Raw genomic sequence first — 15735 nt, 5'->3', positions numbered from 1 at the left:
TCAGAGATAGAAATATCATTTGGATTCTCAGGTATTTCAGTAATAGGTTCACTAGAAGCATGCAAAGTCCTATCATTTCTCTTTTTCTTCCTATTAGAAGGACTAGGTGCATCCACATTATTTCTCTGAGAATGTTGCTCAGTTCTCTTAGGATGGCCTTCAGGATACAGAGGTTCCTGAGTCATTCTACCACCTCTAGTCATAACTCTAACAGAATTATCATTATTCTTACTATTCAATTCATTGAGCAAATCATTTTGAGCTTTAAGTACTTGTTCTACTTGAGTGGTAACCATAGAAGCATGTTTACTAATAAGTTTAAGTTCACCTTTGACATTAGCCATATAATCACCCAAGTGTTCAAGCGTATTTGAATTGTATTTCAATTGTCTACCAAAATAAGCATTGAAGTCTTCTTGCCTAACCATAAATTTATCAAACTCATCTAAGCATGGGCTAGCAAACTTAGTAAATGGGATTTTAGCTTTATCATATCTATAGAGAGAATTTAGCTTTACTACCTGTGTCGGGTTATCAAGACCATATATTTCTTCAATAGGAGAAGGATTAAGATCATATGTTTCTTCAACAGGCGGTAAATTAAGACCGTGTATTTCTTTAATAGGAGCTAAATTCTTAACATCTTCAGCTTTAATACCTTTTTCTTTCATAGATTTATTTGCCTCTTGCATATCTTCAGGACTGAGAAATAGAATACCCCTCTTCTTCGGAGTTGGTTTAGGAATAGGCTCAGGAGTTGGCTCAAGAAGTGTCCAATTATTTTCATTTGTCAACATATTATTCAATAGAATTTTAGCTTCATCCGGTGTTCTTTCCCTGAAAACAGAACCAACACAACTATCTAGGTAATCTCTGGAGGCATAGGTTAGTCCATTATAAAAGATATCAAGTATTTCATTTTTCTTAAGAGGATGATCAAGCAAAGCATTAAGTAACTTGAGAAGCCTCCCCCAAGCTTGTGGGAGACTCTCTTCTTCAATTTGCACGAAATTATATATATCCCTTAAAGCAGCTTGTTTCTTATGAGCAGGGAAATATTTAGCAAAGAAGTAATAAATCATATCCTGGGGACTACGCACACAACCAGGATCAAGAGAATTAAACCATTTCTTAGCATCACCCTTTAATGAGAACGGAAATATTTTAAGGATATAAAAGTAGCGAGTTCTCTCATCATTAGTGAACAGGGTGGCTATATCATTTAATTTAGTAAGATGTGCCACAACAGTTTCAGATTCATAGCCATGAAAAGGATCAGATTCAACCAAAGTAATTATATCAGGATCAATAGAGAATTCATAATCCTTATCAGTAACACAGATAGGTGAAGTAGCAAAAGCAGGGTCAGGTTTCATTCTAGCATTAAGATATTGGTGCTTCCATTTAGCTAATAACCTCTTGAGCTTGTATCTGTCTTTGCAAGTTAAAATAGCTAAAGAAGCTTCTTTATCAAAAACATAACCCTCAGGAATAACAGGTGAGTCTTCATCATCACTTTCATCAATATTATCAGATTCAATATTTTCATTCTCTCTAACCCTAGCAAGTTGTTCATCAAGAAATTCACCAAGTGGCATAGTAGTATCAAGCATAGAAGTAGTTTCATCATAAGTATCATGCATAGCAGAAGTGGCATCATCAATAACATGCGACATATCAGAATGAATAGCAGAAGCAGGTTTAGGTGTCGCAAGCTTACTCAAAACAAAAGGTGAATCAAGTGCAGAGCTAGATGGTAGTTCCTTACCTCCCCTCGTAGTTGAGGGATAAATCTTGGTTCTTGGATCTTTCAAGTTCTTCATAATGATAAGAAGATATAAATCCCAAGTGACTCAAAGAATAGAGCTATGCTCCCTGGCAACGGCGCCAGAAAATAGTCTTGATAACCCACAAGTGTAGGGGATCGCAACCGTTTTCGATGGTAGAGTATTCAACCCAAATTTATTGATTCGACACAAGGGGAGCCAAAGAATATTCTCAAGTATTAGCAGCTGAGTTGTCAATTCAACCACACCTGGAAACTTAATATCTGCAACAAAGTATTTAGTAGCAAAGTAATATGATAGTAGTGGTAACGGTAGCAAAAGGTAATGGTAGCAAAAGTAATGTTTTTGGTATTTTGTAGTGATGATAGCAATAGCAACGGAAAAGTAAATAAGCGAAGAACAATATATGGAAAGCTCGTAGGCAATGGATCGGTGATGGAGAATTATGCCGGATGCGGTTCATCATGTAACAGTCATAACCTAGGGTGACACAGAACTAGCTTCAGTTCATCAATGTAATGTAGGCATGTATTCCGAATATAGTCATACGTGCTTATGGAAAAGAACTTGCATGACATCTTTTGTCCTACCCTCCCGTGACAGCGGGGTCCTAATGGAAACTAAGGGATATTAAGGCCTCCTTTTAATAGAGTACCAGACCAAAGCATTAACACATAGTGAATACATGAACTCCTCAAACTACGGTCATCACCGATAAGTATCCCGATTATTGTCACTTCGGGGTTAACGGATCATAACACATAATAGGTGAGTATAGACTTGCAAGATAGGATCAAGAACTCTCATATATTGATGAAAACATAATAGGTCCAGATCTGAAATCATGGCATTCGGGCCCTAGTGACAACCATTAAGCATTGCAAAGTCATAGCAACATCAATCTCAGAACATAGTGGATACTAGGGATCAAACCCTAACAAAACTAACTCAATTACATGATAGATCTCATCCAACCCATCACCGTCCAGCAAGCCTACGATGGAATTACTCACGCACGGCGGTGAGCATCATGAAATTGGTGATATAGGATGGTTGATGATGATGATAGCGATGGATTCCCCTCTCCGGAGCCCTGAACGGACTCTAGATCAGCCCTCCCGAGAGGTTTTAGGGCTTGGCGGTGGCTTCGTATCATAAAACGCGATGAATCCTTCTCTCTGATTTTTTTCTCTCCGAAACCAAATATATAGAGTTGGAGTCGAGGTCGGAGGAGCTCCAGGGGGCCCATGAGGTAGGGGGGTGCGCCCTAGTGGGGCAGGCATGCCCCCACCCTCGTGGACATGTGGTGGGCCCCCTGGTCTTCATCTTTTGCAAGGATTTTTTATTATTTCTGAATAGATGTTCTAGGAAGTTTCAGGTCATTCCAAGAACTTTTGTTTCTGCACATAAATAACACCATAGCAATTCTGCTGAAAACAACGTCAGTCTGGGTTAGTTCCATTCAAATCATGCAAGTTAGTCCAAAACAAGGGCAAAAGTCTTTGGAAAAGTATATACGACGGAGACGTATCATTCCTGTCCTGCATCGTCGTCCATACCGTCGATGTCTTCGGAGCCAAAATTAAGCATGTCGGTTAAGTCATCAACAATGGCTATTAAGTGGGTTGTGGGTGGGCAATGGATTTCTTCTTCGTCCACTTTGCACTCGAGCCGGACATAGTTCGGCCGAGGGTCTCCTGACAAGGAGAGAGATTTCAATGAATTTAGCAAGTCACCCAAGGGCGAGTGCTGAAAGATATCCATGGAGGTGAACTCCATGATCGGTGCCCAATCAGATTCGATGGGCACGGGCGCGGGCGGTTTAGAGCTTGTGGCCGGGGATGAACCCAAGGGTCCGGCAACACAGGTCTCATAGGGGGTGAAGTCAGTATTCGGCTCTATCACCATTGAGTGTGCAGCCTCCGTGGCGGGGTCTATCCACCCATCCTCGGACGGCCCGGTCTGCTCTGGATCGAGGACCGGAGTAGCCACATGTGTGATCTCCCGGACGCCGTCCGACGGCAAAGCTAAGTCATGTTCGTCGAGACTATGAGGTGCACCTGACATGGGCTCGAATCCGTCAAAGATCAAGTCTCCGCGGATGTCGGTATTGTAGTTTAACCTTCCAAACCTGACCTGATGGCCAGGGGTGTAACTCTCGATCTGCTCCAGATGGCCAAGCGAGTTGGACCGCAGTACGAAGCTGCCGAATACGAAGATCTGTCCGGGGAGAAAAACCTCACCCTGGATCGCATCGTTGCCGATGATCGAAGGAGCCATCAAGCCTTATGGCGACGACACAGTGGAACTCTCAATGAAAGCACCAATGTTGGTGTCAAAACTGGCGGATCTCGGGTAGGGGGTCCTGAACTGTGCGTCTAAGGTGGATGGTAACATGAGGCAGGGGACACAATGTTTACCCAGGTTCGGGCCCTCTCGATGGAGGTAATACCCTACGTCCTGCTTGATTGATCTTGATGATATGAGTATTACAAGAGTTGATCTACCACGAGATCGTAGAGGCTAAACCCTAGAAGCTAGCCTATGATTCTGATTGTTCTCGTCCTATGGACTAAACCCTTCGGTTTATATAGACACCAGAGGGGGCTAGGGTTACACAGAGTCGGTTACAAGGGAGGAGATCTACATATCCGAATTGCCAAGCTTGCCTTCCACGCAAAGGAGTGTCCTACCCGGACACGGGATGAAGTCTTCAATCTTGTATCTTCATAGTCCAATAGTCCGGCCAAAGTATATAATCGAGCTGTCCGAGGACCCCCTAATCCAGGACTCCCTCATCCACCTCTCTCCGATAAGCCGCCATGAGTGGATCCTTAGAATCCCAAGTACCAGAGACTTGCTGAGCCACCAAGTCTGAGTCGCCGAAGCACCTAACCCGGCTTAAATTCATCTCCTTAGCCATTTGAAGACCATGGAGCAAGGCCTCATACTCAACTGCATTGTTAGTACAAGGAAACATCAAACGGAGAACATAACAGAATTTATCACCTCGAGGGGAAGCAAGAACAACTCCAGCCCCCAAGCCCTGCAATTGCGTGGACCCATCAAAGTGAATAGTCCAATACATGTTATCTGGCTTTTCCTCAGGCATCTGCAGCTCTATCCAATCATTGATGAAATCCACCAGCGCCTGAGACTTGATAGCCGTGTGAGGCACATATTTTAACCCGTGAGGTCCAAGTTCAATAGCCCACTTAGCAACCCGGCCAGTCGCTTCCCTGTTTTGGATGATATCTCCCAAAGGAGCAGAGCTAACCACAATGATGGGATGACCTAGAAAATAATGTTTAAGCTTTCGGCTAGCCAAGAACACCCCATATACAAGCTTCTGCCAATGCGGATATCTCTGCTTGGACTCAATAAGTACCTCACTGATATAGTAAACCGGCCTTTGAACCGGATATTCCTTGCTTGCTTCCTTCCTTTCCACCACAATGGCTACACTGACAGCACGGCTATTAGCAGCCACATATAACAACAAAGGCTCTTTATCAACAGGGGCAGCAAGCACGGGCGGCTCAGTCAGCTGTTTCTTCAAATCCTCAAACACTTTATTAGCAGCATCACTCCAGACAAAATTATTTGTCTTTTTCATCATATGATACAGAGGGATAGCTTTCTCTCCCAACCAGCTTATGAACTAACTTAACGTCGCAATACGACCCGCCAGACGTTGCACATCATTGACACACGCCGGTTTAGCCAGAGAAGTAATGGCCTTGATTTTCTCCGGATTAGCTTCAATGCCCCTGTTAGACACCAAAAAACCCAAGAGCTTGCCTGCCGGCACACCAAAAACACACTTGGACGGGTTAAGCATCATCTTATAAACCCGGAGATTATCAAAGGTTTCCTTCAAATCATCTGTCAATGTCTCTTTCTCTCTGGACTTCACCACAATATCATCCACATAAGCATGAACATTACGCCCAATTTGATTATGAAGGCAATTTTGCACACATCTATGATAAGTCGCCTGGGCACTCTTGAGCTCGAAAGGCATAGACATATAGTAGAAGGCTCCAAAGGGAGTTATGAAAGCTGTCTTCTCTTGGTCCTTAACTGCCATCTTGATCTGATGATAACCAGAATAAGCATCAAAAAAACTCAAACGCTCACAACCCGTTGTAGCATCAATAATCCGATCAATACGAGGGACAGCAAAAGGATCATCCGGACAAGCCTGTTCAAATCCGTGTAGTCCACGCACATACGCCAAGTGCCATTCTTCTTAAGTACCATATAACGCCCTCGATGCGGCTATATCTCCTACGTGTCGAAGCACGACTTAGAGGCATAACCGCATTGAAAGCAATGTCGCAAGTGAGGTAATCTTCACACAACCCATGTAATACATAAGGGAAAGAAAAACATAGTTGGCTTACAATCGCCACTTCACACAATTACATGAATAAAGCATTACATCAACCAAATACAATCATGGCCCGACTACGGAGCCAAAATAAAAGAAGAACCCCAAATGCGACAAAGGTCCCCGATCGACCCCAACTGGGCTCCACTACTGATCAACTAGAACGAAACAACACAAAGAGCAAGATCTTCATCGAGCTCCTCCTGAGCTTGGTTGCGTCATCTGCACGGACTCATCGGCACCTGCAAACTGGTTTTGGAAGTATTTGTGAGCCACGGGGACTCAGCAATCTCGCACCCTCGCGATCAAGACTATTTAAGCTTATGGGTAAGGTAAGGTATGGGGTGGAGCTGCAGCAAGCAACTAGCATATATGGTGGCTAACCTATTCGCAAAAGAGAGCGAGAAGAGAAGGCAATGCACGGTCGATAAAAGTATGATCAAGAAGTGATCCTGGACTACCTACGTCAAGCATAACTCCAACAACCGTGTTCACTTCCCGGACCCCGCCGGAAAGAGACCATCACGGTTACACACGCAGTTGATTCATTTTAATTAAGGTCAACTTCAGGTTTTCTACAACCGGACGTTAACAAATTCCCATATTCCCATAACTGCGGGCACGGCTTTCGAAAGTTCAAATCCCTGCAGGGGTGTGCCAACTTAGCCCATCACAAACTCTCACGGTCAACGAAGGAATAGACCTCCTCCCGAGACATTCCGATCAGACTCGGTATCCTGGTACGACAAGACATTTCGACAGGGTAAAACTAAACCAGCAACACCGCCCGAATGTGCCGACAAATCCCGATAGGAGCTGCACATATCTCTTTCTCAGGGCACACCGGATTGTCTAAACTTCCGGTAGGCCATCCCAGAGTTGCCCCTGGTGGCCACCGGCGGCTGACATTTTGGACCAACACTCAGAGGAGCACTGGCCCGGGGGGGGGGGGGGGTAAATAAAGATGACCCTTGGGCTGGCCGACCCAAGGGAAAGAAAAGGCTAGGTGGCAAATGGTAAAACCAATGCTGGGCATTGCTGGAAGAGCTTTACTTAAGGCGAACTATCAAGGGGTTCCCATTATAGCCCAACCGCGTAAGGAACGCAAAATCCGGGAACATAACACCGATATGACGGAAACTAGGGCGGCAAGAGTGGAACAAAACACCAGGCATAAGGCCGAGCCTTCCACCCTTTACCAAGTATATAGATGCATTAAGATAACATAGCAATATAATGGTATCCCAAAAAGTAAATAAAAGATGTTCCAACAAGGAACGGCCTCCGATCTTCACCTGCAACTAGCAACGCTATAAGAGGGGCTGATCAAAGCGGTAACATAGCTAATCAATGGTTTGCTAGGACAAGGTGGGTTAGAGGTTTGACATGGCAATTGGGAGGCTGACAAGCAAATGGTAGGCATCGTAGCACTGGCATAGCAAAAGAGCGAGCAAACTAGCATAGCAAAGATAGTAGTGATTTCGAGGGTATGATCATCTTGCCTAAAATCCCGCAAGGAAGAAGAACGAGTCCATGAAGAAGACAAACGGACGTAGTCGAACGGTTCCTCACAAACTCGACATTACCAGAACCAAGCCGAAGAAGCAATCACCGGAAAATAAGCACACAACATAGTAAACAACCACCACATAGACATGGCAGGATGTGCAAACAAGTATGATGCATGTCCGGTTTAATGAAGCATGGCATGGCAAAGTGCACAAACAATCCTACAAATTAAGTGGAGCTCAAATATGCAACGAGTTGCATATTGACGAAACACCACGATAAGTTATTTAGTTTGATCCTGTTTATGTACCCAACAATATTAAATGTTGTTAAACATGGCAAGAGGGTGAAGCAAATGAAAACTACCTATCTAGTCAAGGTTAAATGAGGCCGGAAACAACGAACAACAATTCCGGAAACTCCTCATGAGCATAAATTAGGTTTGGTACTGTTCTGCCCTAAACATTATTTTAGAGTTGTTAAACATGCAAGATGAGTGCAACATGTTAAACTAGACATTTTTCTACCCCATTTACATGTATAATTTATTAAATTCGGAGTTATGGTGAATTAGTTATGAATTAAAGCATTTTAACATGGCATAGGAGCAAATTTAATCAAACAGCATTTTTAACATTTTAAACATGGGTGAAAGTTGGATATTATTAATCTACACAAAATTCTGAGCAAGTTTCATATATAAAACATTTTAATCCGATGCACGGTTAGTTAGTTATTAAATGCATGAACTAGGGGGACTGTTCTGCAAAACTGACAATCTCCTGGAAAAATAGGAAAATGCCAGGCGCTGAAAAAAACATGGCATGGGCCGAAACAAGCTGGCCCAACAGGAGGAAAAAAAACAGAGGTGGGGCGCTGGGTGCGGCTCACCCATGGGCTTCGGCCCAGCTGGAGGAGAAGCAGGCCGGCGCGGAGAGAGGGCAGGCCGAGGCGGGGGCGCGCTGGGCCGGACTCGGGCGCTGGGCCTGGGAGGCCAAGGCAGCCCACGCGAGCGAGGGAGGCAGCCCAGGCGAGCGAGGGCGTCGTCCTCCTCGCGCCTGGCGCACGAACAGGAACAGGGGCGGCGGCGCCCTAGGTCAACGGCGGCGTAGCGGCGAGTCCGGCAGGCGGGCACGGCGGGGAGACGTGGGGACGGCCGGATCCGGTCGCTCCGGACCTATTCCGGCCAGATCCGGGGCCGGGCGGCCACGGGGTGGCGCCGGCGCAGCGAGGTGGAGGAGGGGCACTCCGGCGAGGCGGCGGAGAAGTCCGGCGAGCAAAGGCGGCTGCCGGCGATGGCGGTGGCGGTGCCGGCGAAGGAGGCGGCCGGACGTGGACGCACGCGAGGCTCGGGGAGCTCGCAGCGAGCGGCGGCGCGGTCGGGCCTGCGCGGACCCGTGATGGGCTCGGCGGGCCGCGACCGCGGGGACGACGACGGCGGACAGATGGCGCGAGGGGAGTGGACAAGGGCGGCGGCGCGATGATGTGGCCTCTCCTGATTGGACAAAGTGAGGTGGCGGGGCAGCGGACATGTCCGGCGCGGGAAGAAACGTCCGGCGGCGCGGAGGGAGTTGGATCTAGGGTTTGATCTGCGCGGAAATTTCAGAGGGAGACACATATTTATAGGTAGAGGGAGCTAGGAGAGTCCAAATGAGTTGCGGTTTTCGGCCACGCGATCGTGATCGAACGACCGAGATGATGGAGCAGAGTTAGGTGGGTTTTGTGCCAAAATGGAAGGGTGTTGGGCTGCAACACACACGAGGCCTTCTCGGTCCCTCGGTTAACCGTTGGAGTATCAAACGAAGTCCAAGTGGTATGAAACTTGACAGGCGGTCTACCGGTAGTAAACCAAGGCCGCTTGGCAAGTCTCGGTCCAATCCGGAAATGTTTAATCCCCACACACAAAAGAAAGCTCGAAATGACCACCGGAGGAGAACAAAGCGCCGAAATGCAAAACGGACAACGGGGAAAATGCTCGGATGCTTGAGACTAACACGTATGCAAATGAAATGCGCATGATGACATGATATGTAATGCATGACACGCAAGCAATGACAAGGCAACAACAGCGAATAACTGAACGACACCTGGCACATCGGTCTCGGGGCGTTACAACACTCCACCACTACGAGAGGATCTCGTCCCGAGATCTAGAATGGCACCGGAGGGAAAACGGAAGGAAAAGAGAAGAGGTAAAACTAAGTTGCTCCTATGACAAACGAGTGAAACCAAAGAACCTTGAGAGGTTGAACAAATTGAAAGAAAGAATGCAACGAGAAAGAGCGAAGTTGAAAGCACTCTGTTAGAAGAGAGGAACAAAGAACATTGCGAAACCCTTGAGGTTGAAGGGCAAGATATATATAGAAAAACACTCCGGTTAAGTGGGCAATCATGAAAAGAACAAGGTTCTGACAAGCACAAGAAGAAGGATGGAAGAGAGCAACATCACAATGCCTCCGGAAGAGAAGAATAGAAGTCAGATCATTACAATAGGAGAATGGAGAAGAAAAGCCAACATCTGCCACAAAAGAGCTTGACAAAGCATCTTTAGAAGAAGGGTCGAATGGAGTTGTTGGAAAAAACCCAACAACGAAAAGATAATCTTGATATGGAATTATAGAAGATACCCCCAACATTATGAGGTGACAACTTGCCACTCACGGAATAGATTTGATTGGGTTTGTGTGACAAGGAGACGAGAACTATTCACCGGAAGGACAAATGTAGAACTTCGATCATTTATAAGCACCAAAATTAGCAACAATCCTTAGGGAAGGCTATAGGTGAAATATAACCCAAGATAACTCCAAAGAAGAGATTGATGGATTTAAAATATCTCATTCTTGATAGCTTGTGACTCACGAAGCATGAAGGGGAATTATCAAGAAGGACATAATACCGCCTCCAAAGATACGGTAGAAATAAATTGCACTCCGGATAGCAAGATGAAGAATGCTTGAGTTTCTTAGAAAAGAATCTCGATGAACAATTCGAGAAGAAACATAAATCCTTGATGAACCATCATGTAGAACTTCCATGAAGAACTCCGGTAACGAAAAGATGATCAAAACGGAATGAAGGAGAAGTTGAAAACACAAGTTGAGCCCTTGCAATGATTAGATAGATCTTTGTCATGATAATTAGAGCTTGGAACTCAAGGAAAGAAAAGATAAGGCATCTCAAACTGCGAATATGATATGATGAACCACTCCGGAAAAAAAATACTCATTCGGATGAAACAAGAATAAGAATTACATTATACGTATCCTTCACCAATTAAATTGATGACAATCAACGAATTTGGCACACTACTTATTCTCGTAGAAAGGATTAAGATAAATATAGTGTCAACTTGGAAAGGTCTTCCATGAACCACCGGTGGGTTTTGGAAAACAACGAATGAGTTGATATGATAACCAAGCAAGGGAATTCTTGAACAAACCACCTTAAGGATTAAAATGAACGAAAATACATGAGAGAGTTTAGATACAAGAGAACAAAGAGATCACGAGCTGATAAGAGAATATTTGATTGACGCACCGGCAAGATAGGAGAATGATAACTGACAGCTGAGAATGAATAAACCTGAATTGATGGACTCCAGATAACAAACTGGGAGGACTCTTGAATTACTTCGGATGGGTGAAAAGAATATCTCACAATCGATCACAGTTATGAGAGGATGGCAACAAGCTAGAATCACGAATCTTGAAGAGAATGGAGCAAGATTTAAGAGAAACTCTTCTTCGGTCTTCAAAATCTAAGAATGACGACGAGAAACACCACCAATAATTATTGAGGCACTCCGGAATGAAGAATGGAAAGGTTGAGCCAACGATGAAAAGAATTTGAAAGATCTAGGAGAAAACATTTGACTGATGACAAATCATTCTTACGTCAAACTTGGAAAAGAATTGAAAATAACTCCGGAAAAAGAGAAGAAGAGTCAGGTAAGATCCTGGGAAAAGACCTGTGGGTTAGGGCCCACTCAAAAGAAACACCGTTGAATGATTACTTGAAAAGGAGAATGCACCGGTTGAATTTAAAAGGCTTGAATGATATAATATTTCTCGAAATAGGTTGAACGGATCTTGAATGACAAGACGAGCCCATTGAGATATCTTGAGCACCCCGGAACAATAGAATAGCAAGTGGGGAATGATTAAGAATTGCACCGACATGAGAAAACCTTTAAATAAGGAAAAGGGTATGATCAACAAAGCTTGACTTGAAACCACCGGAGAAGATAAGAGAAACGAAGAATGATGAACTAGAAGCTCCATTAGAATCTTTATGAGAATCACCGGATAAGAATATTGAAAGAAAAGAAATGGAGAGGCTTTCCATCAATAAAATGGATACTTGAATAAGAAATCTAGGTCCTCGAAGAAACAAGGGAGGGAGGATGGGAAAAAACAAAGGAAACTTGGATACGGATGAAACAGACACCGTTGAGAAGAACTGGGATTGAATCTTGCGGATGTTGAAATGATCGGATCCACTTGAAGAGAAGCACACCGGTGAAAAGGATTGACAGCACAATCTCGATGATCAAGAAGGATTGGTATTCACATCGAAGTATGAGAACACCGCTTAAGAAAAAGGTATGGAATCAACACTTTGACATCGAAGCAACTCAAATACCATAACTCAAAACAAAAACAAAGGATTGGCTCGCAGAATAAGCCGGAACAAACATATGATAGAAGTTTCGTCCGATGTTTTCGTGGTGGGGCCTACACGGGCTCGATCATACAGCACCATCATGTACAAGGCAGTGCACATGACATATGAAGCGTCCCCGAGTCGGCATAGCAAAGGACTCTTTAAGACACAACGAGACCACTGTAAAACCGACCGTGAATAGGCGGACCACTAGACGTCGAACCCCAATTTCATATCATACATTTGTCGGAAAGATATCCTAAGAGCTACTTGAATTCCCACCTATGAAACTCCCGAACCTTTCCGGTTATCCAATCAGGTGTTGGGGATACAGGGGAAGCATAATATCTCACCCAAAACTAGCAAATCCTACATCCAGCTGTATCCATCCTTCAACACATAACCAAGAAACCTTCGGAAACCATCTACCTCAACCTTCGAAAAGCATCCGTTATACAAGTTATGGCGATACTCCCGAACTCCCGCCCCAGTACTGGGTGGCGTCGAGGTTATCTCACCAACGAACTGCATAAAAGAGATTTTCGATGTCGGCGTACTAAACTCAGGTATTCTAGAACGGCAACGATAAAATTATGATGACAACACCTCAGAGCTCAACTCCCCGGGACACTTCCACTAAACCCCTGACAGGAGGCACCAAGACAATGTTCTCATCATAAAACCATCGGAACGATTCCAAGATACCTGCGTGATCCTAAAAAAATTTTAAGTGAAATTTGAGAAGAGAAGAGTCAAAACTCTACGTCAGGATGCCTTACCAGAGCGATGAGGAGACTGGGAAGTAAAAAGAATTCCTAACTCTCCGATATATATAATCCTAAATGACTCAAAACATTTTTTTTCTAGACACAACTCGGCCACTAAAAACGATCAAGCAATGGGGCTCCTAAGGTCGGGGAAGGCTCTGATACCAACTTATAACGCCCTCGATGCGGCTATATCTCCTACGTGTCGAAGCACGACTTAGAGGCATAACCGCATTGAAAGCAATGTCGCAAGTGAGGTAATCTTCACACAACCCATGTAATACATAAGCGAAAGAAAAACATAGTTGGCTTACAATCGCCACTTCACACAATTACATGAATAAAGCATTACATCAACCAAATACAATCATGGCCCGACTACGGAGCCAAAATAAAAGAAGAACCCCAAATGCGACAAAGGTCCCCGATCGACCCCAACTGGGCTCCACTACTGATCAACTAGAACGAAACAACACAAAGAGCAAGATCTTCATCGAGCTCCTCCTGAGCTTGGTTGCGTCATCTGCACGGACTCATCGGCACCTGCAAACTGGTTTTGGAAGTATTTGTGAGCCACGGGGACTCAGCAATCTCGCACCCTCGCGATCAAGACTATTTAAGCTTATGGGTAAGGTAAGGTATGGGGTGGAGCTGCAGCAAGCAACTAGCATATATGGTGGCTAACCTATTCGCAAAAGAGAGCGAGAAGAGAAGGCAATGCACGGTCGATAAAAGTATGATCAAGAAGTGATCCTGGACTACCTACGTCAAGCATAACTCCAACAACCGTGTTCACTTCCCGGACCCCGCCGGAAAGAGACCATCACGGTTACACACGGTTGATTCATTTTAATTAAGGTCAACTTCAGGTTTTCTACAACCGGACGTTAACAAATTCCCATCTGCCCATAACCGCGGGCACGGCTTTCGAAAGTTCAAATCCCTGCAGGGGTGTCCCAACTTAGCCCATCACAAGCTCTCACGGTCAACGAAGGAATAGACCTCCTCCCGAGACGTTCCGATCAGACTCGGTATCCCGGTCTACAAGACACTTCGACAGGTTAAAACAAACCAGCAACACCGCCCGAATGTGCCGACAAATCCCGATAGGAGCTGCACATATCTCTTTCTCAGGGCACACTCAGATTGTCTAAACTTCCGGTAGGCCAGCCCAGAGTTGCCCCTGGTAGCCACCGGCGGCTGACAGTTTGGACCAACACTCAGAGGAGCACTGGCCCGGGGGGGTTAAAATAAGATGACCCTTGAGTCTGCAGAACCCAAGGGAAGAAAAGGCTAGGTGGCAAATGGTAAAACCAAGGTTGGGCATTGCTGGAAAGCTTTAATCAAGGCGAACTATCAAGGGGTTCCCATTATAACCCAACCGCGTAAGGAACGCAAAATCCGGGAACATAACACCGATATGACGGAAACTAGGGCGGCAAGAGTGGAACAAAACACTAGGCGAGAAGGCCGAGCCTTCCACCCTTTACCAAGTATATAGATGCATTAAGATAACATAGCAATATAATGATATCCCAACAAGTAAATAAATGTTCCAACAAGGAACGGCCTCCAATCTTCACCTGCAACTAGCAACGCTATAAGAGGGGCTGAGCAAAGCGGTAACATAGATAATCAATGGTTTGCTAGGACAAGGTGGGTTAGAGGTTTGACATGGCAATTGGGAGGCTGACAAGCAAATGGTAGGCATCGTAGCATTGGCATAGCAAAAGAGCGAGCAAACTAGCATAGCAAAGATAGTAGTGATTTCGAGGGTATGATCATCTTGCCTGAAATCCCGCAAGGAAGAAGAACGAGTCCATGAAGAAGACAAACGGACGTAGTCGAACGGTTCCTCACAAACTCGACATTACCAGAACCAAGCCGAAGAAGCAATCACCGGAAAATAAGCACACAACATAGTAAACAACCACCACATAGACATGGCAGGATGTGCAAACAAGTATGATGCATGTCCGGTTTAATTAAGCATGGCATGGCAAAGTGCACAAACAATCCTACAAATTAAGTGGAGCTCAAATATGCAACGAGTTGCATATTGACGGAACACCACGATAAGTTGTTTAGTTTGATCCTGTTTATGTACCCAACAATATTAAATGTTGTTAAACATGGCAAGAGGGTGAAGCAAATGAAAACTACCTATCTAGTCAAGGTTAAATGAGGCCGGAAACAACGAACAACAATTCCGGAAACTCCTCATGAGCATAAATTAGGTTTGGTACTGTTCTGCCCTAAACATTATTTTAGAGTTGTTAAACATGCAAGATGAGTGCAACATGTTAAACTAGACATTTTTCTACCCCATTTACATGTATAATTTATTAAATTCGGAGTTATGGTGAATTAGTTATGAATTAAAGCATTTTAACATGGCATAGGAGCAAATTTAATCAAACAGCATTTTTAACATTTTAAACATGGGTGAAAGTTGGATATTATTAATCTACACAAAATTCTGAGCAAGTTTCATATGTAAAACATTTTAATCCGATGCACGGTTAGTTAGTTATTAAATGCATGAACTAGGGGGACTATTCTGCAAAACTGGCACAATCTCTGGAATAATAGACAAATCGTCCAGATCTGGAAA

Source organism: Triticum urartu, chromosome 3 (genome assembly GCF_003073215.2).
Source record: "Triticum urartu cultivar G1812 chromosome 3, Tu2.1, whole genome shotgun sequence".
Lineage (NCBI taxonomy): Eukaryota > Viridiplantae > Streptophyta > Magnoliopsida > Poales > Poaceae > Triticum > Triticum urartu.
Note: the sequence above shows the minus strand (reverse complement) of the source record.